Source organism: Tiliqua scincoides, chromosome 3 (genome assembly GCF_035046505.1).
Source record: "Tiliqua scincoides isolate rTilSci1 chromosome 3, rTilSci1.hap2, whole genome shotgun sequence".
Classification (NCBI taxonomy): Eukaryota; Metazoa; Chordata; class Lepidosauria; order Squamata; family Scincidae; genus Tiliqua; species Tiliqua scincoides.
Window position 1 is genome coordinate 6,557,110 of NC_089823.1, and position 22,246 is coordinate 6,579,355.

Here is a 22,246-nt window from a genome sequence, read left to right on the forward strand (position 1 = left end):
CCCTGTTGACACCAGCATTGATTTTCAAAAATGTATTCCCATTATATTTCCCACAGTGACCCGGCCACTAAGAGTATCGCTAGTCGGAGTGGATTGAGAATTTGCTTGTCTCCATTAGGCATTAAGGAGACAAAGCCTGAACAGCAAAGGTGAGGAGCAGCTTGGTGGGTGAAAGCTGAGGAGGGGGTATTTCAACTTGGGGTCAAACTACATGCGAAGCTAAAAGTGTCATTACTTTTATGTTGTTTTTTTTAAACAGCAGCTGTGTGTGTTTGTGTGTCTGTGTTCTCTACTGATGCCCAGTGGCATAGCTAAAGGGGGCAGGGGGTACATTTCCCTGGAACGTGCTGGAATCCCTAGCATGTATACACTGTTGAAACAGATACCTGCGTTGGCTCGGTCATGTCGTGAGAATGGATGATGGCCGGATCCCAAAGGATCTCCTCTATGGACAACTCATGCAAGGAAAGCGCCCTACAGGTAGACCACAGCTGCGATACAAGGACATCTGCAAGAGGGATCTGAAGGCCTTAGGAGTGGACCTCAACAGGTGGGAAACCCTGGCCTCTGAGCAGCCCGCGTGGAGACAGGCTGTGCAGCATGGCCTTCCCCAGTTTGAAGAGACACTTGGCCAACAGTCTGAGGCAAAGAAGGAAGGCCCATAGCCAGGGAGACAGACCAGGGACAGACTGCACTTGCTCCCAGTGTGGAAGGGACTGTCACTCCCGAATAGGCCTTTTCAGCCACACTAGATGCTGTTCCAGAACCACCTTTCAGAGCGCGATACCATAGTCTTTTGAGACTGAAGGTTGCCAACATGTACATCTTGAAGGAGGTGTGTTAAAGGCCTCCGAAAGGCACTTCTGGGTTTTTTGCTGAAGACTGAAAGTACCTTTCAGAGGCCTCTAAGACAGTGTTTCTCAAACTGTGGGTCAGGATCCACTAGGTGGGTCACAAGCCAATTTCAGGTGGGTCCCCATTCATTTCATTATTTTATTTTGAATATATTAGACTTGATGCTCCCATGCATTTGGGGAAGTATTACAGACCTGTACTTTTAACAAGATACTATGTGTATTCTTTTAACAATGATAGTCAATGGGACTTACTCCTGGGTAAGTGTGGGTAGGATTACAACCTAGGATTGTGAAAAATTTTTCCGCTTGATGTCATGACATCACCACTTTCAGTCATGACATCAGTTCCCATGGGTCCTGACAGATTCTCATTCTAAAAAGTGAGTCCTGGTGCTAAATCCCCCACTGCTCTACGATATATGGGGGATGTTTAAAAAAAAATGGGGGGGAGTGTTATGGGAGTATAGAGGTGTTAGAAAATTTTGTGCCCTCAGGTGCCAATTGCCTTAGCTACACCACTGCTGATACCTCAGCATGAGAGAGGGGGCTAACACTCTCTCCCCTGTGTTGCAGTCCTAAAGATACTTTGCCTCTACCTAAACTCTTGTTTGTCCCCCAAGGCAAACTGCAAAGGGTACAAACACAGAAAGAGGAAAAGCTAACAGCAGAGTGGTAACATTCCTTGTTGTTATGCCAGGAAACCTTTGTTCACAGACAGGTTCCTAAAGAAGGGAGGGAAAAAGATCAAGCAGAGTGTTAAGAGATTCTCCTGACATGGAGGAAATCAAGCCTGGGGATTATCTGCAATCAGTATTCACACGCGACTCTAAAGTCTACCCATGAGCAAAAATAAGAAGCCAACACAAGAATGCGTTGTTCCATTTTACCTAAATGGTAGGAAGCTCGGACAACTTCTCTGGGGTGAGGAATCCCTAAGAACTGTTAATGTCTCTATAATGGTGTTTCTCAAACTGTGGGTCAGGACCCACTAGGTGGGTCGCAAGCCGATTTCAGGCGTGTCCCCATTCATTTCAATACTTTATTTTTAATCTATTAGACTTAATGCTAATCTATTAGACTTAATGCATCTGGGGAAATGTTGTAGACCTGTACTTTTAACAGGCTTCTCTGCATATGCTTTTAACAATGATAGCAAATGGGATTTACTCCTGGGTAAGTGTGGGTAGGATCGCAGCCTAGGATTGTTAAAAATTTTCCTGCTTGATGATGTCACTTCCGGTGATGACATCACTTTTGGTGGGTCCTGAACAGATTCGCATTCTAAAAAGTAGGTCCTGGTGCTAAATGTGTGAGAGCCACTGCTTTATAAGAATTGGCCACTCATGTTGAGACAACCTGGTGACTGCTGCCCCTCAAGAAGGGCGTCTAACGCAGTGGTCCCGGTTTTTAGTACCTTCCAGGAAAGAAATACAATTCCAGGGGAAGCTGCTGGTGGGTAGTCAACTATCCAACTTTCCAGCACAAAAGCAGCCATGCCAATGGGACGTGCACTGCATTCTGCAGTGGAGAAGTCACTGAGGCATCCTTAAGGTGAGGGAATGTTTGTTCCTTCACCTTGGGGCTACATTAGTGCTGGAGAGTTGGACAGGATTGGGCCCTGAGAAGGCAATTCATGGAGGGTATGCAAAGCAGGTTTTGGAATGCTGAGAGGGGTCTCTGAGCCCCTTCCTGGCTATTGCTGGGATTGAGGGTTGTGAACAAGAGTTAATGAGTCCAGTAGACTTGTCTGGTCCTGAGGCCATCACCCTTGCAGCTCCACCATCAGGGCCCTGTCCTCACCTCTCTTCCCTGTGTTGGGGGTACAGAGCACTGTGTACATACAGGGACTCTTGAATTCCATCTTGATTACACAGACCTACACACATTTTGCTATCTTAGAGCAATCCTTGGGTATATTTGGGATGCTGAGTGCCAAAAATGGCATTGGTTTTGCCCGACTGGCTCTGGTTTTGGAGGTATAGCATAGCGCTTCTTATACGATGATTCAAGCAGTTTCCTAGTTAGGAAGCCATGGTGTCGGCTTTCTCACGAGGAAGCTGCTTGAATCAGCATAAAGTGGCTATGCCATATCCCCAAAACATGATGCAATCAGGCAAAACTGATGTCATTTGTGGATTCAGTACCGTCAAAATATCCTAAATATGTTCAAACATCTTTGGCAACTAAAAAGTTTTTTTTTTTTTTTTGGTAGGACTGTGTTTTAGATGTATCTTGTTCCCAATGAAAGACTAAATGTTGATTAAACTCTAACTAAATTAGATTGTAAGCCGGGCCACACAGTTACCGTCTAAGTGGAATGATAAAGAAGCCAGTCAAGAGCACCTCATTATTCAGGGGCTCACTTCTTTGGTTTCAACCCAGTGATTGACACCCAGCCTCGGTTTCCACAGCAAGAATTACAGCTGTGCAATAAACACATTCCTGGCTGTCGGTTATCAGAAGAAAAATTCAGTCAAGCATCTTATCCCATAATGGGGAAAAACTGTCTGTGTCTAACTATGGTAATGATCTAGGCTGCAAGCCAGGTGTTTTAAAACCCTTTTAACCTAAAAAAAAAAAATGTGTTTTCCCCATCCTCCTGACAGCTTTGAATTCCCTTGCCTGGAGCACCAGCCTATTACTGCATGCACACCTTTTTTATATCATATGCTCCCTCTGCTTATCTCTATAAAATAACCCATCTCTTTTAGAAATTACCACTCAGCAAAACATTTCAATATTATATATGTCAGGCAGATGATACAACAGGACCTTGCCTCGCCCCTGTGATGGCACCTGAACAGTTCCACCATTAATTCAAAATATTGTCCCCAGAAAGCTGCAATTTTTGGTTATATTCACTGTTATATTCTTAGGGCTGAGCACACGGGGGGAAAAATGGATTTTCTTTTGTCTGCATAATATTTTTTTGCACCAGGAATTTTCCTCCCTAAAGATAAGGGCGGCATTTGCACAAGAAAGGTCTGTGTGGGCAAGATAGGTTCCCAATGTTGCACTGTCGTCTTCATAGAGAGCCAAACTTCATGACAAGCAGAATTCGCTCCTATAGAAGTGCATTACTTCAAGTGGAGGATGGTATATATATATATATATATATATATATATATATATATATATATATAAAACAATAAAAGCTCCCTGCATTTAAAACAACAAGCACATTAGCATGTCAAGTGGAAGGCTAGGCTAGAACTCACCCGCTTATCAAGAGGTTTTGGCACCGAGAAGCAATCAAGCAGACCCTCCTGCCACCAGAAGCTGATATAGTTCAGTCCAGTAAGAGCTATCTGAGATGCAGCTCAGAGCCTCTCTCTCTCTTGTTCTGACAGGCCATGCTCTGCCTAAGGGCACAACTGGCAGTGTATTGTTTCAGGCCCTCTGATGTGCTGCTGATTCAGGGCTTTCAATGCTCCAGATTCTACACAGCATCTGCACAGAGTCTGAACTCATCATGTAACTTATCCAGCTCATGAAATCCAGATCATCATTAGGTTCAAGGTAAACAAAAGGAGTATTTCTTCACATAGTGTATGACCAACTTATGAAATTAATAGACCCTAGATTAATAACCCACCCATCCCTTGTTCAACCCTGACCCCCCCCTCCCCACCCTGCCACCTTAGCTGGCCTATCTTGGTTGGTGGATCTACCCATCTACCAGGGCATGGGAGGCAGCTCCGGCCTATCTGCCTGTGGCCAGGCAGCATCTGCTATCAGCTGCTGTTTTAAGACTGCTATAAAGCAGTTGCCGGCAGTACAACGTGCATTCCACTGGTGTCCATCCTGGATAGGATTGGGCCACAAATGTGGAATGTAATACAGTACACAACCTCAAAAGAACTATTGCCTCCCACAAGTCAGGTAGTTGGCAACCTTCAGTCTCAAAAGACTATCGTATCGCGCTCTGAATGGTGGTTCTGGCACAGCGTCTAGTGTGGCTGAAAAGGCCGATTCAGGAGTGACAATCCCTTCCACACCAGGAACAAGTGCAGTCTGTCCCTGGTCTGTCTCCCTGGCTATGGGCCTTCCTTCTTTGCCTCTTTGCCTCTGTCTGTTGGCCAAGTGTCTCTTCAAACTGGGAAAGGCCATGCTGCACAGCCTGCCTCCAAGCAGACCACTCAGAGGCCAGGTAAACTCACCTGTTTACGTCCACTCCTAAGGCCTTCAGATCCCTCTTGCAGATGTCCTTGTATCGCAGCTGTGGTCTACCTGTAGGGCGCTTTCCTTGCACGAGTTCTCTATAGAGGAGATCCTTTGGGATCCAGCCATCATCCATTCTCACGACATGACCGAGCCAACGCAGGTGTCTCTGTTTCAGCAGTGCATACATGGTAGGGATTCCAGCTCGTTCCAGGACTGTGTTGTTTGGAACTTTATCCTGCCAGGTGATGCCGAGAATTCGTCGGAGGCAGCGCGTGTGGAAAGCGTTCAGTTTCCTCTCCTGTTGTGAGCGAAGAGTCCATGACTCGCTGCAGTACAGAAGTGTACTCAGGACGCAAGCTCTGTAGACCTGGATCTTGGTATGTTCTGTCAGCTTCTTGTTGGACCAGATTCTCTTTGTGAGTCTGGAAAACATAGTAGCTGCTTTACCCATGCGTTTGTTTAGCTTGGTAGAGAAGGAGTGTCAGAGATAGTTGAGCCAAGGTACACAAAGTCATGGACAACCTCCAGTTAATACGCAGAGATTGTAATGCAGGGAGGTGAGTACACATCCTGAACCATGACCTGTGTTTTCTTAAGGCTGATCATCAGTCCAAAGTCTTGGCAGGCCTTGCTAAAACGATCCAAGAGCTGCTGGAGATCTTTGGCAGAGTGGGTAGTGACAGCTGCATCATCGGCAAAGAGGAAGTCATGCAGACATTTCAGCTGGACTTTGGACTTTGCTCTCAGTCTGGAGAGGTTGAAGAGCTTTCTGTCTGATCTGGTCCGGAGATATATGCCTTCTGTTGCAGCTCCAAAGGCCTGCTTCAGCAGGACAGCCAAGAAAATCCCAAACAAGGTTGGCGCAAGAACACAGCCCTGCTTCACTCCGCTTCAGATGTCAAAGGGGTCTGATGTGGAGCCATCAAAGACTACAGTGCCCTTCATGTCCTTGTGGAATGATCTGATGATGCTGAGGAGCCTGGGTGGACATCCAATCTTGGGGAGAATCTTGAAGAGGCTGTCCCTGCTGACCAGGTCAAAAGCCTTTGTGAGATCTATGAAGGCTATAAAGAGTTGTTCTCTGCATTTCTCCTGCAGTTGTCTAAGGGAGAATACCATATCAGTGGTGGACCCGTTGGCTCGGAATCCGCACTGCGAATCTGGATATACACTCTCTGCAAGTACCTGGAGCCTCTTTAGTGCAACTCGGGCAAACAGCTTTCCTACAACGCTAAGGAGAGAGATGCCACGGTAGTTGTTGCAGTCACCCCTGTTGCCTTTGTTCTTGTACAGCGTGATGATGTTCGCATCCCTCATATCTTGAGGTACTCCACCTTCTCTCCAGCAAAGACAGAGGATTTCATGCAACTCAGTGACGATGATCTCTTTGCAGCACTTTAGGACTTCAGCAGGGATGCTGTCTTTTCCTGGTGCCTTGCCAAAGGCAAGGGAGTCCAGGGCCACGTGAAGATCTTCTAGGGTTGGTTCACTGTCAAGCTCCTCCAGCACAGACAGGCACTCAATGTTGTTCAGCGCTTCTTCGGTGACTGTATTTTCTCTGGAATATAGGTCAGAGTAGTGCTGCACCCAGCGTTCCATCTGCTGTGCCCGATCCTGGATGACCTCGCCTGCGGCAGACTTCAGGAGGACAAGTCAGGTGCCACTTTGTAAACATCAGCAGTATACCGTAAAGCCTATACCAGTTTACAATCCTTCCAACAACTCCACAAAGTAGGCCAGTATTATGAGGATGAGTTCTAGCTCAGTGGTAAGTACACATGCTTGGTGTACAGAGGGTCTGCAGAAGGTCCCAGATTCAATCCTCTACAGTTTCTCCAGGTAGGATTGGGAAAGACCCTTGGACCTGCAACCCAGGAAACTTGCTACTAGCCAGTGTAGGTCTCACTGGTATGGTCAGACTAATAGCTTCATGAGTCCTTATGTATTATTCCTATAAAACAGTTGGAGGTCTGAAAAGTCACCTAGTGAGCTTTTCAGGTGCAATTTGGACTAGTCAAGATGAGATTTGAACTGGTAAACTCCCAAAGAAAAAAAGCATGAAGACGCAGCTTCAGCATGGGTAGCTTTTCTGACTGCAGTTAAAACCAAAGGGTGGCGTTCAGCAGACAAGCCAGCTCAACTATCTTCCTTGCTCATTTCTTGCATCAGATTGCAGCCTGATATCTCATTTCACTTTGCTGCCTGCTCGTTTTCGCCTCCTCTGCCTCAGTGCCCTTTGAAGTTTCAATTAACACCAAGATGCTTTTGGTGGCTTCTGTTCTCCAGGGACCCACAAAGCCATAGGCTTGTGGTAATTCTAACCCACAGCTAATGGCAAGGCAGAAACACGCTCAAAGCTCTGTTTGCATGTGGGGCACTGAAGAAACAGGACATGGTCATGGTGTTTGACCAAGGATTAGGTACTTCCTTTTGGCCCTTCTTGTTCAATAAGGATTTCACAGGTAAATCAACCATCAGTCCCTTCTGATGATACCTTCATTCCTGCACCTTGCAGGTATCTTCCACCTGAACACTCCCACCAATCAAACAGTATGTCAAGGAGCCTTAGCCAAGGTTTCCATTTAGCAAGAAAACTAGTAAGATGGGTGCATGTCTGAACTAAAGTCCTTTCTACGTTTTGCGTGGAGGAGAATTTGAACCAGTGATCCCCTCACTGCAGTCTGAAATTGTATAGTCTGGCAGTAGAAGGAACATGTGATTCTTCCGGCTAAGCAGCTTGGTTCTGAATGCTGGAGACTGGGGAATGAGAAACTCAGATGAGAGGGGTGCAGACAAGGTGACTGTTGGATGTCTCAGGTGAGAATTACCTGAACATCAAAGGGTCTTTTCACACATTACACCAGAGGTGTCAAACTTGTTTCACACAGTGGGCCAAATAGCATTCATGGCACCTGCTGAGGGATAGAAGTGACATCATTAAGCAGGAAGTGATGTCATTTAGCAGCTATCATTGAGCATATGATAAGTACTTCGTCCTCATATAGAAACTCATTAGCTGCAAATGTCAGGAGAGAAAATTGCAAATCATGGTCATATTTTCAAGCTACGGGAGAGCTCAATTATCAAGGGGGTTGAATAAAGAACTTCTGGGGCTCACATCTGGCCTGAGGATTTGACACTCCTACAATGTTGTTGGCAACCTTCAGTCTCGAAAGACTATGGTATCGCGCTCTGAAAGGTGGTTCTGGCACAGCGTCAAGTGTGGCTGAAAAGGCCGATTCGGGAGTGACAGTCCCTTCCACACCAGGAACAAGTGCAGTCTGTCCCTGGTCTGTCTCCCTGGCTATGGGCCTTCCTTCTTTGCCTCTTTGCCTCTGTCTGTTGGCCAAGTGTCTCTTCAAACTGGGAGAGGCCATGCTGCACAGCCTGCCTCCAAGCGGGCCGCTCAGAGGCCAGGGTTTCCCAGCTGTTGAGGTCCACTCCTAAGGTCTTCAGATCCCTCTTGCAGATGTCCTTGTATCGCAGCTGTGGTCTACCTGTAGGGCGCTTTCCTTGCACGAGTTCACCATAGAGGACACAGTGGCAAACCCAAGTCAAACCATATGCTATATTAAATACCCAGTTTGAACCTCACTTTGTGTTGTTAAATGGGGGGGGGGAACAATCAGGACTGGGACAATGGCAGGAGGGATGAGAAGTTTCAAGCCTTGCCCTCTGTCATGATCCCACTGTGGATTGCAGTCCTGCAGCTGCTCTCTTCCATAGGGAGGAAGATCCTACTTGTACCCATGAAAGAGAATGTCTTGACAAGAGGCAGGGAGTTTATTCCATGCGTAAGTAGCTGCATTCTAAAGCAGCATGGCTTTTAAGCAGAATCAAAAGACACTGAGACTAGGATCATCACATCCCCTTGACATTTAATCTGCACGCAGTGAGTGCTTGTGTCTGCATATTTATATATTAAAGCAGAGTAATTTGTTCAAAAAGAGTTCTGACTCGATGAATATCTTTCGCAGCTTGATCACAACATGCTAACATGAATAAGTGCTTAGGAAAAAAATGTATAAATGCACATAGTCATCTTCAGGTTCTGTATACAGATAAGTTTTGGTTTGGAGAGATGCAGGCACACTTAACTCTTTAGATGCAGGTCAGATGGAAGTCTTCCTTCTGGTTCACCTTCTAACCTATTCTCACAGAGCAACCAGCACTTGCACCGTCATCAGAGGTTGCTAGAGAAATACAATACCCCCCTTTCACTAGTGCAATCATTCTACTCATGTGATCTGCTTTTGAGAAAGACAAGCACGTATTGGTCAGTGCTTATGATGTTGTGACCAACAACATACATCCAGAGTATATGTCCTCTTTTTCTAGACTGCATACTTCTCTACTCCACCATATAAGCACTTTTGTCAACGTTGAAAAGAGGGGATAGAGAGAGAAGAGAACAGAAGGCCAATTCTATGCTTGGGATCATTAGAAAAGGTATTGAGAACAAAACAGCTAATATTATAATGCTGTTGTACAAATCGATGGTAAGGCCACACCTGGAGTATTGTGTCCAGTTCTGGTCACCGCATCTCAAAAAAGACATAGTGGAAATGGAAAAGGTGCAAAAGAGAGCGACTAAGATGATTACTGGGCTGGGGCACCTTCCTTATGAGGAAAGGCTACGGCGTTTGGTCCTCATCAGCCTAGAAAAGAGATGCCTGAGGGGGGACATGATTGAGACATACAAAATTATGCAGGGGGTGGACAGAGTGGATAGGGAGATGCTCTTTACACTCTCACATAACGCCAGAACCAGGGGACATCCACTAAAATTGAGTGTTGGGAGAGTTAGGACAGACAAAAGCAAATATTTCTTTACTCAGCGTGTGGTTGGTCTGTGGAACTACTTGCCACAGGATGTGGTGACAGCATCTGGCCTGGACGACTTTAAAAGGGGATTGGACAAGTTTCTGGAGGAAAAATCCATTACGGGTTACAAGCCATGCTGTGTATGTGCCACCTCCTGATTTTAGAAATGGGCTATGTCAGAATGCCAGATGCAAGGGAGGGCACCAGGATGAGGTCTCTTGTTCTCTGGTGTGCCCCCTGGGGCATTTGGTGGGCTGCTGTGAGATACAGGAAGCTGGACTAGATGGGCCTATGGCCTGATCCAGTGGGGCTGTTCTTATGAAGGTTGGGTAGGTGGTTATAGCGCATCAGGCAGGTCTGCTGGGGCTTCATGATGTGCTGTTTGACTTCTCTCAGAAGCGCACCCATTGCTCTCCTGTGACTGCACATTGCAGAGGAAGATCAAGAGCAGCAGGCAATAATAATAATAACAACAACTCCTCAGTATTTATATACCGCCTTTCTGGTCATCAGATTACTGACTGACAAGCAGCTCCATCTCTCACATGGAGGGCAGCCAAGACGCTTCTTGCTCACACCAAGAGCAGGTGGAATCACTCAGCTGGGCTTGTCAGCTGCTTCAAGGTCTCGCCATTCTCAGCCTTTCAGAGAGCTGCCGGTGTCCTCGAACTGGCGACATTCTGATGTTATCTTCGGGCTAAGGGAGGCTCTACCCTCTAGACCAGACCTGCCCTGCCCTTAAGGCAAGTTAATCTTGCTCAGTACAAATGGTCTTCATTTCAGTGTGCTGACTTCCCAAGCCTCAAAATGGAGAAACTCAAGGAGGCGTGTGCAAGACATTAAGCAGCACCACAACAGTTATAATCATCACTTGCCAATTAAACTTTAAAGGCTGTCATTAAAAGTTAAAATGAACTCTGAGAAATCCAGGACTAAAACAAAAGTAACAACCAATGCTAGCTGAGAGATAACAGTTTTAAAATGGTAGCAAATGGGCTATAAACACACTTCCTGGGAGAGGGAGCTCCACATTCTGGGTCGTGTTGGCATCCTTCAGTCTCGGAAGACTATGGTGTCACGCTCTGAATGGTGGTTCTGGAACATTGTGTCCTCTCTAGTGCGCGAAGCCTGGGTAAAGTAGGTATGGAGGATAGGCTGTTACCCATGCAGCAAATCCCCCCTCTCCACGTCGCTGAAATGGTCCAATGGAAAGGCAGAGGCCAATACGGTTGGTTCCAGCGGCGTCGCAGGAGTTGCCAGAACGTGACTGTGTTCAGCCATGAACTGCCTCAGGGACTCCGGCTCCGGATTTTGCCTCGAGGTTGACTCCTGAAGCCTTTTCCATAACTGGATGTAGCCACAAGGCAGTGGAGGTTTGGGATCAGAGTTTTCCTTCTCTCAGATGAGCTGCCTTCCCAGGCTAACGAGCCTCATCTACCCGGCGGCTGTTTAGTCACCTCTTACGACAAGTACAGCCAAACTGAGGGCCTATTCTTATCCCCAGCCCCCAGGGGAATTTTTTTTGCAGAAACGTTGCATATACGTATCAGGGATCAAATCTGTACACCTGTGGGCTGGGCAGAAATGGGTTAACCACAGTAGCACCCATGCACTACATTCAGAGACTTGGCAACTTAACAATGTATCTGCATGGTGGTGGTAGTGATGTACATTCTGGGTGCCATTACAGAAAGCTCCTTTTCCACATCCCAACCAACTGAATCTCAGGTGGTAGGTAAGAGGGGTTCTTCTTTGAGAAAATCTCAAGCAGTGGCATAGCCAGAGGAGGTGCAAAGCCCTAAGTCTTGCAGGGAGCCTCACCGCAGCGTGCAAGCAACTCCTCCCCCTCCCCTTCAGAACCATTCCAAGTGGTGGTGGTGGGGGGAATAAAACAGAGGAAAACATCTCCATTTTGCTCCTGTGGCCTGGAATGGCTCCAAAGTGGGGGGGGGGCACTTGCACACTGCAGTAAGAACATAAGAAGAGCCCAACTGAACCAGGCCCAGACTCCATCTAGTCCAGCTTCCTGTATCTCACCGTGGCCCACCAGATGCCTGGGAGCACACAAGACCACATAACATAGGTTGGCAACCTTCAGTCTCGAAAGACTGTGGTATAAGCCTACATTACCCGGTATTCCCAGGAGGTCTCCCATCCAAGTACTAACCAGGCCTGACCCTGCTTAGCTTCCGAGATCAGACGTGATCAGGCATGTGCAGGGTAACAATGCTTGCATCTTGTGAACTCACCCATCATGAGATTGCATCTCACCCATCTCGCAGGGTGAAGCTCCCTGCAAAACTCAGTGCGGTGTAAGCCCCCTAGCTATGCCGCTGATCTCAATAAAGTTCCACTGAACTCCAGGTTTCTTTTGAATACAGACTGAATGGGGCTTTGCTCCAGCCCTGCAGCTTTTGGGTGTGTGTCAGTGAGGGAACGCTTGCTGAGAGAGGAGGATGAAAAATCAGTGCAGATAAAACAACGTTCATGGTGATGGCCGTCTTCTAAGAGCTATTTGTTTTTTTAAAGAGAGTGAGAAAGAGAAAGAGAAATATGAGGCCTTTCCAAAGAGGCAAAAAGTCTCTTTGAGGCACATGGGAACGAGAGAATCAGAGCTGTGAAAGAGGAACAAAGAGGAGCGGCCGGGAAGAGGGAAAAGGGCCAAGTCAGATCACCCTGACCTCAAAGCATTATATATCTCGGTTATTTTAACTGCAATCAATTCTTTGAAGGGCAACGGGGTGGGGGGTGGGGAGGCAGAGTACAGACTGCTGCATATAAAAGCAAAGCTATACATCTCTTTCTGCCTAGCCCTGCCTAACCTAGTCTGTGTTTTTTATGCAGGTCTCACAAGATCTTCCTGTAAATGCTAATTGCTGTTCTGATAATTTTGATGTTGTTTTCACACACACACACACACAAACACACCCCTTCCCTCTACCCCTCCCCTGCATAATTTTGTATGTCTCAGTCATGTTCCCGCTCAGTCGCCTCTTTTCTAGACTGAAGAGCCCCAAACACTGTAGCCTTTCCTCGTACGGGAGCTGCTCCAGCCCAATAATCACCTAGGTTGCTCCCTTCTGCACCTTTTCCAGTTCCACTATGTCCCTGGGGGCTGGGGGATAAGAATAGGCCCTCAGTTTGGCTGTACTTGTCATAAGAGGCGACTAAACAGCCACCGGGTAGATGGGACTCGTCAGCCTGGGAAGGCAGCTCATCTATGAGAAGGAAACTCTGACCTCAAACCTCCACTGCCTTGTGGCTACATCCAGTTATGGAAAAGGCTTCAGGAGTCAACCTCGAGGCAAAATCCGGAGCCGGAGTCCCTGAGGCAGTTCATGGCTGAACACAGTCACGTTCTGGCAACTCCTGCGACGTTGCTGGAACCAACTGTATTGGCTTCTGCCTTTCCATTGGACCATTTCAGCGACGTGGAGAGGGGGGATTTGCTGCATGGGTAACAGTCTATCCTCCATAACTACTTTACCCAGGCTTCGTGCACTGGAGAGGACACTCTGTTCCAGAACCACCATTCAGAGTGCGATACCATAGTCTTCCGAGACTGAAGGATGCCAACAACAATATGTCCATTTTGAGATATGGCAATCAGAACTGGTCACAATACTCCAGGTGTGGCCCTACCATCGACTTGTACAAAGCAATAATCCAATTAACAGTTTTATTCTCAATCCTTTTTTTTAATGATTCCGAGTACGGAATTGGCCTTCATCACAGACACTGCGCACTGGGTTGACACTTTCATTGAGCTGTCCAACGCAACCCCCAAGACGCTCTCTCCTGATCTGTCACAAACAGCTCAGAACCCATAAGTGTACATGTGAAATTCTGATTTCTTTCCCCAGCGTGCATCACTTCACACTTACTTACATAGAAGCACATCTGCCATTTTGCTTCCAATTTTCCCAGTTTGGAGAGATTCTTTTGGAGAGCTTCACAATCCATTCTAGACTTCACCACCCAGAAATGTTTAGTGTCATCCTCAATCTTGGTCACCTTGGTACTTATCCCCAACTCCACACCATTTATGAACAACTTGAAAACTGCTGGTCTCAAGACCAATCCTTGGGCACACCTCTCTCCATTGTGAAACTTGCCCATTCACACCCACTATTTATTTGATGTTTCCTGTTCCTCAACCAGTTCCTAATCAATAAGAGGACCTGCCTTCTTCTTCCCTGCGGAGCTTTCTCACAAGCTTTTGGTGAGCGACAATGTCTAATGCCATCTGAAAGTCCAAATATATAATGTCAACAGGTTCACCCACATCCACAGAGCTATTGATCTTTTCAAGGAACTCTTAAAAGATTTGTGAGGCAAGACTTACCCTTACCAAAGCCATTCAGATGTTAGGCTTCCCTGATAAACTTTCAGCACTAGAACTAGCCATGGGAAAAGTGGGTAATATTTAAGAGCTGAGACTGGCCTAGTCAGTTGGCTTCTCAGATTGCTTCTACAGCAGTTGTTTTCTGTGCTGAAGGAACCCTGGTCCTTTGGGGCTTACTCAGATGGAAGCTGGGATGAAGAAGGGTACCCAACTTTTCCAAGATCTGGGGGGACAGGAGGACACATCTCCCTCGCCACTGACAGTGGCCTACCCTGTTTTGTTTGTTTTCAAAGCTATTCCCCTGCCAAACAGCTTGCAAGACTGCACTGAACCATATCTCTGACTTTTCCTATATTAAAACAGAGTCATGCTCTTTACACATGGTGTCTTTTCCACACCTTTTAAAGATTGTGCCCTTTGGGAACAGGCAACCATTTATGTAGGTATGTAAACGAAATTACTTTTTGTTGGAATGTGATATATAAATATTCTTATTAACAAACAACAATATGGGATTATCCCAGGTCCTTGGGAAAGACCCAATGTACAACAGGGGCATTTGGTGGGCCGCTGTGAGATACAGGAAGCTGGACTAGTTGGGCCTATGGCCTGATCCAGTGGGGCTGTTCTTATGTTCTTAAACTACAATTCCCAGGAGGCCTTGAAGGTCTCTTGTTATCTGGTGTGCTCCCTGGGGCATTTGGTGGGCCACTGTGAGATACAGGAAGCTGGACTAGATGGGCCTATGGCCTGATCCAGTGGAGCTGTTCTTATGTTCTTATGTTCTTAACAGGCCAAATCCAGCCACCAGCATATGGTGTATTAATTATTAATTATTAATAATAATAATTATTAATTATTAACCTTATTAATAAAAGAAAACAAGAAGATAAAAAAATATCAAGACCTGCGAGCAGAACTTGGGCGCCTCTGGGAGAAGGTCAACATTGTCATTGAAGCCCTTGGAGCAGTGCCTGGAACTGTGAAGAAACACCTTGACATTCTTGGACTCGAGCAAATTACACCAGCTCAGCTCCAGAAATTCATGCTGCTTGGAACAGCGAGAATCCTACAAAGATATCTTTGTGACTCCCAGGATCTTGGCTTGATCCCAAACTGCAGAATATAATCAGGCCAGCATACTTGCTTAGGCTGAGTTGAGGTAGTATAAAAACAACAACCCTCCATGGGACACTACCTTGTAGTGGTGCCGGGGCTTGAAGTAATGAAGAGGAACTTGCTATAAGTTAAGCAAATGAAGCAGGAGCATAGGAAAAATGCTATAAAAACAAGAACTGAAAGCTGACACAATAAAGCTCTGCACGGCCAATAAAGGGAAAAGATCAAAGACAAAATAGATAATGAAAAAACCTGGTTATGCTTAACATCTGGGACCTTAAAGAAAGAAGCAGAATAATTAATATTAGCAGCCCAAGAGCAGGCTATTCGGACAAATGCAATCAAGGCCAGAATTGAAAACCATCAAATGATGCAAAATGCAGATTGCGCAAAGAAGCTAAAGAAACAATTGATCATAAACTGAGTTCCTGCAAGAAGATCACACAGGCTGATTATAAATCTAGACACAGTGCAGTGGCTCAAATGATCCACTGGCAGTGGCGTCGCTATGGGGGAGTGGGTCACACCGGGTGACGCACACAGGGGGGTGACATGCTAAAATCGCAGTGGTTAGGAGCAACCCCATCATATTATATACCATTGGGTGCAGAATTTCGAGCTGAATGCAATGCAAAAAACCAGAGTGAAATATCACCTTTCTATCAAAAGTTATGACCAAAAAACCAGAGAACAAAAAATGCATGGAGCCCTATGGAAAATGAAAGTGAGCCGTATTGCTGGTTTACTCGAGAGTAGGCAAACGTGCCTTAGTCCGTCGGAATCCAACGACACCAGAATGGTCCTGATCCAATGAATGCAGCCCCCAAAAACACCTGAGAAGGAAGTCCCTCCCTCCAAGCAGACGAATGTATTCAGTCCTATGGAAAGCAAAACTAAGCCTCACGGTTGCGTTTTCTCATGAATAAGCAAACGTGCCTTGGCTGATATGGAAGATCAGGTGAAGGAGAGTGCAAGGCTACCAGAATGGTCCTGATCCTATGCACTTAGAGCTAAACAAGTGCTCCAGAAGGTAGCCTCCCCACACTAAAACAGAGGCTTCAGTTGATCAGGTGAACCTTTTTGAGACTTGCAAAGCCAGGTGGATCCTGACAGTGATGTGGTTGAAACAGAAGTTCTTAAATTGAACTGGGCATGGGGGGTTGGGGGCTGAAAACCGTACTGGTTTTGGAGAGAGGGGTTATTGCAGGCAGGCTACAGAGGAAATTCACTTGGTGGAACAGGCCTGGCTTCTGCTTATTTAATTACTTGTTTTACTCTAATTATTTATACTTATTTATTTTAATTTGCCTGATGATGTCACTTCCACCATGACATCACTTCTGGTGGGACTTGGACAGATTGTCATTTTAAAAAGTGGGTCCCAGTGCTAAAAGTTTGAGAACTGGTGCAATAAGGTGTTAGTAAGTTGACACCATGGGGGTGTGCGTGACACCACTAGTGACTATATATCAATCAATGCGTAATTTCATGCAGAATGTGTTCTATCTGTTTCATCAAAAGGTACAGCCAAAAAACCAGTGGGGGGGCGGAGTGATGGTACAGCACCATGCCCACCACCTGGGGTGTTGCCCCGCCCACTGCATGGGGGTGACGCGCTAGCATCCCGCACCGGGTGATGTGAACCCTAGTGATGCCACTGTCCACTGGAATTTACGCAGAAATTGCAACAATGAAACAGTTCATAATTGGTAGGACCAGAAACCAGAAGAAGTGACAGAAAACAAGAAAGTCAAGATCTTGTGGGATTTTCAAATACAAACCAATAAAGTTTTGGCGCTAATATACCAGACATTGTAGTAATAGAAAAATATTAAGTGACCATCATCAACATAGCAATAGCTATGCATAGCAATAGCAGGCGATCGTGGGATTGATGAGAAAGAGCATGAAAAAATGAGTAAATATCAGGATTTAAAAATTGAAATCCAAAGATTATGGTGCAATCCCAGGTGTGATTGGCACACTGAGTGCAGTCCCAAAAATGCCTGAACTGCATTTAAAACATCTGCATATTGACAAAATTACTATCGGTCAAATTCAGAAAGCTATCCTGTATGGTTCAGCACACATTATCCGTAAATACATTACGACATCCTAGGCCCCTGGGTGGGGCCCGACTAGTAATTAACGCCAAGTCCAGCTAAAGAACTGGCAGCTGTGATATGCAATAATAATAATAATAATAATAATAATAATAATAATAATAATAATAATAATATTTGGGTACTTGCACTAAGGGTAATTGCCGGAGCCTGCTCTTCCTCCCTCTCCCTGCCTTGAACTGGGTCCAGGAACAGATTGGTAGCTAGTGCAATTCTTTCAGCATTGACAGGATGTCATCATTGTTTTGAGGAATTAGCTGCCTCATTTTTACCAGCCGTAATTTTCTGTACGCTCTGAAAGAGTAGCCCCATTTAGAACACCGCACTGCAATAAATCCATACTGCATGTCAGAAGGGCACAGATAACTAACCAGATCAACTCTCTCTAGATAGGGATGCAGCTGGTCAAGCTGGAAAAAGGCACAGTGTGCTAATGGCATTGTTTGGGCATCAAGGCGTGCAGAGCAGGATCAAGTAGCACCACAACCTGTGAACCTGTCCTGTGTCCACAGGACCCCATCAGGTAAGCACCTTGGGAGACCCTGATGGACTGAAAGTCAGGATATACATATTTTAAAATAAACCAGGTCCTGAACTAAGCCCCGTCTCCCACTGATTCTTTCATGCAAATGCCCCTCTCCACTGTTCTGCCTCTTCATTATGCTGCAAACAAGGGGATGTTAACTCTTCTACAGGTTTGCTTCATAACATTTAGTTCAACCCTATGTGAAGAAAATTTCACAGGGCTGATTGAAAGGAAGATGGAGTAGCTGGAGGGAACGTGAAAGGGTATCTCCTTGTTTAATCAAAGACAACAACGCTCTTAGCTTGATGACAGAGTGCACAGCAGGGAAGCCTGGTGATTAAGGGCCTCATTCCAGCAAGGACTTTCTCCTGTTTTAATTAATACCACTGCTAGCTATTTATCATGTGTTAGATTGAATGAAAATATTTCCCTGACTCCGGTGATCTTTCAGAAAAGGCCAAAGAAACACTTCAGTTACTTTTTGTTGGAGTCGCTGGTTTTAAATGGTTTTTGTTCAAACAGTTATGTCTTGCATCATGAACCTAAAATCATCCCATGATGGTAAATACATACAGTAACACATATTATTTAAAAGTGCTTTGAAAGCACTTTTTAGAGCACAACTCACTTTACAGTGAAGTCATTTATCACTTCACTCAGTCGCATTCAAATGTTTTGTCTTCAGGGGCTATTTTTCACAACAGGCTCTCTGCCAAGGAACCCCTAACTGCCTGACATGGAACCCCTAAGCAATGCAGAATACTCTAGAGCAGGGGTGTTCGACCTTTTTGGCAGGAGGGCCACATCATCTCTCTGACACTGTGTCGGGGGCCAGGAATAAAAAAGAATTAATTTACATTTCAAATTTGAATAAATTTACATAAATGAATATATTAGAGATGGAACTTATATGAATGAATGAAGGTCTTGCAATAGCTCAAGGTCTATGAAAGGCCTTGCACAAAGCAAGGCCAGCCTTTCCTTTGCTGCCGCTGCTGCATCACAGACATGAAACAGCAAGCAGTGGAGGGAGCCCTCATCCCACAGCTCATGCGAGAGGTCAAACAATCACCCTCACACTGAGAGCAGTTGCATCGGGCCAGCACGGGCTCCAGCAAGTCTCTGGAGGGCCAGAGGCTCATTGGAGACTGGGGGCTCCCCGCGGGCCAGACTGGGTGTCCTTGAGGGCCGCAAGCGGGGTTTGGGCATCCCACCTCTAGGGCAAACTTTTTTAGCACTGGGACCCACTTTTTTAAACAACACTCTATTGGGACCCACCTAGGTTTAACAGACTTTTTAAAAAGGAGATCTAGAAAGACCCCTCAGAAAAAAGACCTTCAAACATCAATCTCCCATCTCCCTATATTTACCCATACTTGCAAACTTCAGGAGCTCCGCTCCTTGCTGGGCAATTAACAGCAATCTTGCAAACTGCAGGAGCTGAGCTCTTTGCAGGCTAATTAGCAGCTACAGGATCTGGTTTTTGAATAGCCTCAGGGCTTGAGGCTATTAGTTATCTGAACTTGACATCATTCATTGGCAACCCACCAAAAATCAGGTTGCAACAAACCAGTGAGACCTGACCCACCGTTTGGGAACCACTGCTCTGGGGTACGTTTTAAAGAGCACACTTAACAGATGCAGGACATAGGCAAGCCTTACCATAAATCCACGTGAAACAAATGTATCGTCGAGATGAAACTCAGGCTGCAATCCTATGTACGCTTTCCTATTAGTAAGCCTCACTGAACATAATCAGATTTCCTACTGAGCAGACATGCATAGGATCACGCTCCAAACAGCCCCACCAAGAGCCTTGCCATAGTTCAGCCCAAGGGCTGTTGATTTTTTCCCCAGAAGCCCCAGTCAGAGCGACATCATATATTCTCACAGCCCTGACCTGGCTCCAAAAATGCCCAGGATTATTTGCCTAAATTTTTAATCTGGTTTCCATCATTCTTCTTGCTTCAGTCAGCCAGGAGGCTATACAGAAGAAAACCAAGAAATCTGTTTATTAGATTAGGGGACCACCTAATAAGACACCCTATTCTGACTTTTGAGCTTTTACTAGGACTCACCCCACATTTTCAAGCTTATCTCTGCCGCTAGAAGAGCAACGACTTTTGGACTTGGTTTTTACCGTTTTATGGTCTAATTGTTCACATCTCATTGATTTGTTTTAATGCTCTGTGGGTCTTCAGATTTTATTGATTTTAGCAAGTGATCTTGCAGCTGCTATTAGCTTGTGTTTATATATATATATATATAATTATGCTGTCTGTTGCCTTGAGTGTTCAAGTTTATGAATATTAACAACACATAGTCAGAAATGTTCATGTCCTAAAGCTATAAAGACTGTTTAAAATGAATGCTGAGATTCCGAGAATGAGAGTTTTCTACTTCATACCAAAATCTGCCCTAGCATCACGCAAATCACAAGACAGCCAAAATATTCACAAAGTGCATGGTGTGAAACATGTGCCTTTACTTCCACAGATATTTCAAGCTTCCCACATGACTGTCTTGGAGAGCCACAGATCACATGCAGTGGTTTAAAAAGTTGTGCCTGAAAAAGGCAAGCAAGGGTATACTGAAAGGCTTTTAAAAAAAACAAAAACTAGCATTGACTGGATCTGCAAGCAGATGTACTGTACATACAGTATATCCACAAATGCTGCACCATACAGCCCATTTGTTTTGTTCTACCATGTTTTCCAGACTCACAAAGAGAGTCTGGTCCAACAAGAAGCTGACGGAACATACCAAGATCCAGGTCTACAGAACTTGCGTCCTGAGTACACTTCTGTACTGCAGCGAGTCATGGTCTCTTCGCTCACAACAGGAGAGGAAACTGAGCGCTTTCCACATGCGCTGCCTCTGATGCATTCTAGGCATCACCTGGCAGGACAAAGTTCCAAACAACACAGTCCTGGAACGTGCTGGAATCCCTAGCATGTATTCACTGCTGAAACAGAGATGTCTGCGTTGGCTTGGTCATGTTGTGAGAATGGATGATGGCCGGATCCCAAAGGATCTCCTCTATGGAGAACTCGTGCAAGGAAAGCGCCCTACAGGTAGACCACAGCTGCGATACAAGGACATCTGCAAGAGGGATCTGAAGGCCTTAGGAGTGGACCTCAACAAGTGGGAAACCCTGGCCTCTGAGTGGCCCGCTTGGAGGCAGGCTGTGCAGCATGGCCTTAGGCCAACAGTCTGAGGCAAAGAGGCAAAGAAGGAAGGCCCATAGCCAGGGAGACAGACCAGGGACAGACTGCACTTGCTCCCAGTGTGGAAGGGATTGTCACTCCCGAATCGGCCTTTTCAGCCACACTAGACGCTGTTCCAGAACCACCTTTCAGAGCGCGATACCATAGTCTTTTGAGACTGAAGGTTGCCAACAAGTTACAGCCCATTAAAAAGCTCAGCTCTAAGTCGCTTAAGGGAGATCTGACCCATAAAATGTTACACTAGGATACGAAGAAACATCTAGAGCAGGTACCACCCATTCAGAATCCCTGCTCTAGTGGTACACACAGCATCCACTGCCCAGCAGCAAGACCGTAACAGAAGCTTCCAAGAATGGTAGAAGGCTCGGCCCAGTGGGTAGAGCTCCAGCTCATGGTTTTTGTGTGCTTGAAAAAGCCCTTCTACCTGCCCTGAGCCTATTACTGCTGTTGGAATCTCCAGTTGCAGTCTCCTAACCCGGAAGTAGCTGGTAATGATGTAATCACCAGTTACTTCTGGTGGTACTTCAATGGAGAGTGTCGGAGCAAGTGGCATGCCCAGGGTTGAAAAATGCTGACCTAGGGTGAAGACAGATGTAACGTTGTCTTCTTGGCCAGCGCACCTGATGGGGAAAAGACCACTGTTGAGAAAAATACAGAAGGTGGCTCTATGGCCCCCTCCCTCCTACAGCTTTAGAAAATACAGTCAGTCCGCATCTTACAGAAGGGTTATGTTCTGAGGTCAGTGTACACAGCCAAAACTCCCTTAAAGCCAACAAATACATACTGTCTCTTTAAGAACTAAAAGGGCAGTGCAAGAGACACACGGAAACTGAGATGACTGAGGGAACAGTAGCTTCATTCTCCCATCTCAGGCTCACTCTGGGTATAAACCAAGTAAGTGAAATGGCAGGCAGAGTCACCTGCACAATTTATTGCTTTTCTCTGTCCTTTTTAGGGGGAAGGGTTGAGTGCACATACAGGGGGGCCCTGTATCCGTGGATCCAGTATCTGCGGTTTCAGGTATCTGTGGATATGGGCAGCTGTGCTCCCCTTGCCTCTTG

At 45.9% G+C, this 22,246-nt stretch overlaps 1 protein-coding gene and 1 pseudogene across 3 annotated transcripts in view; both read right to left on the reverse strand.

Moving 5' to 3' along the window:
- Nucleotides 1-22,246, reverse strand: part of GAB2 (GRB2 associated binding protein 2) — a 154,623-nt gene that overhangs the window by 25,207 nt on the left and 107,170 nt on the right. The window lies entirely within an intron of this gene.
- On the reverse strand, nt 11,964-12,079 carry LOC136646959 (5S ribosomal RNA; annotated as a pseudogene).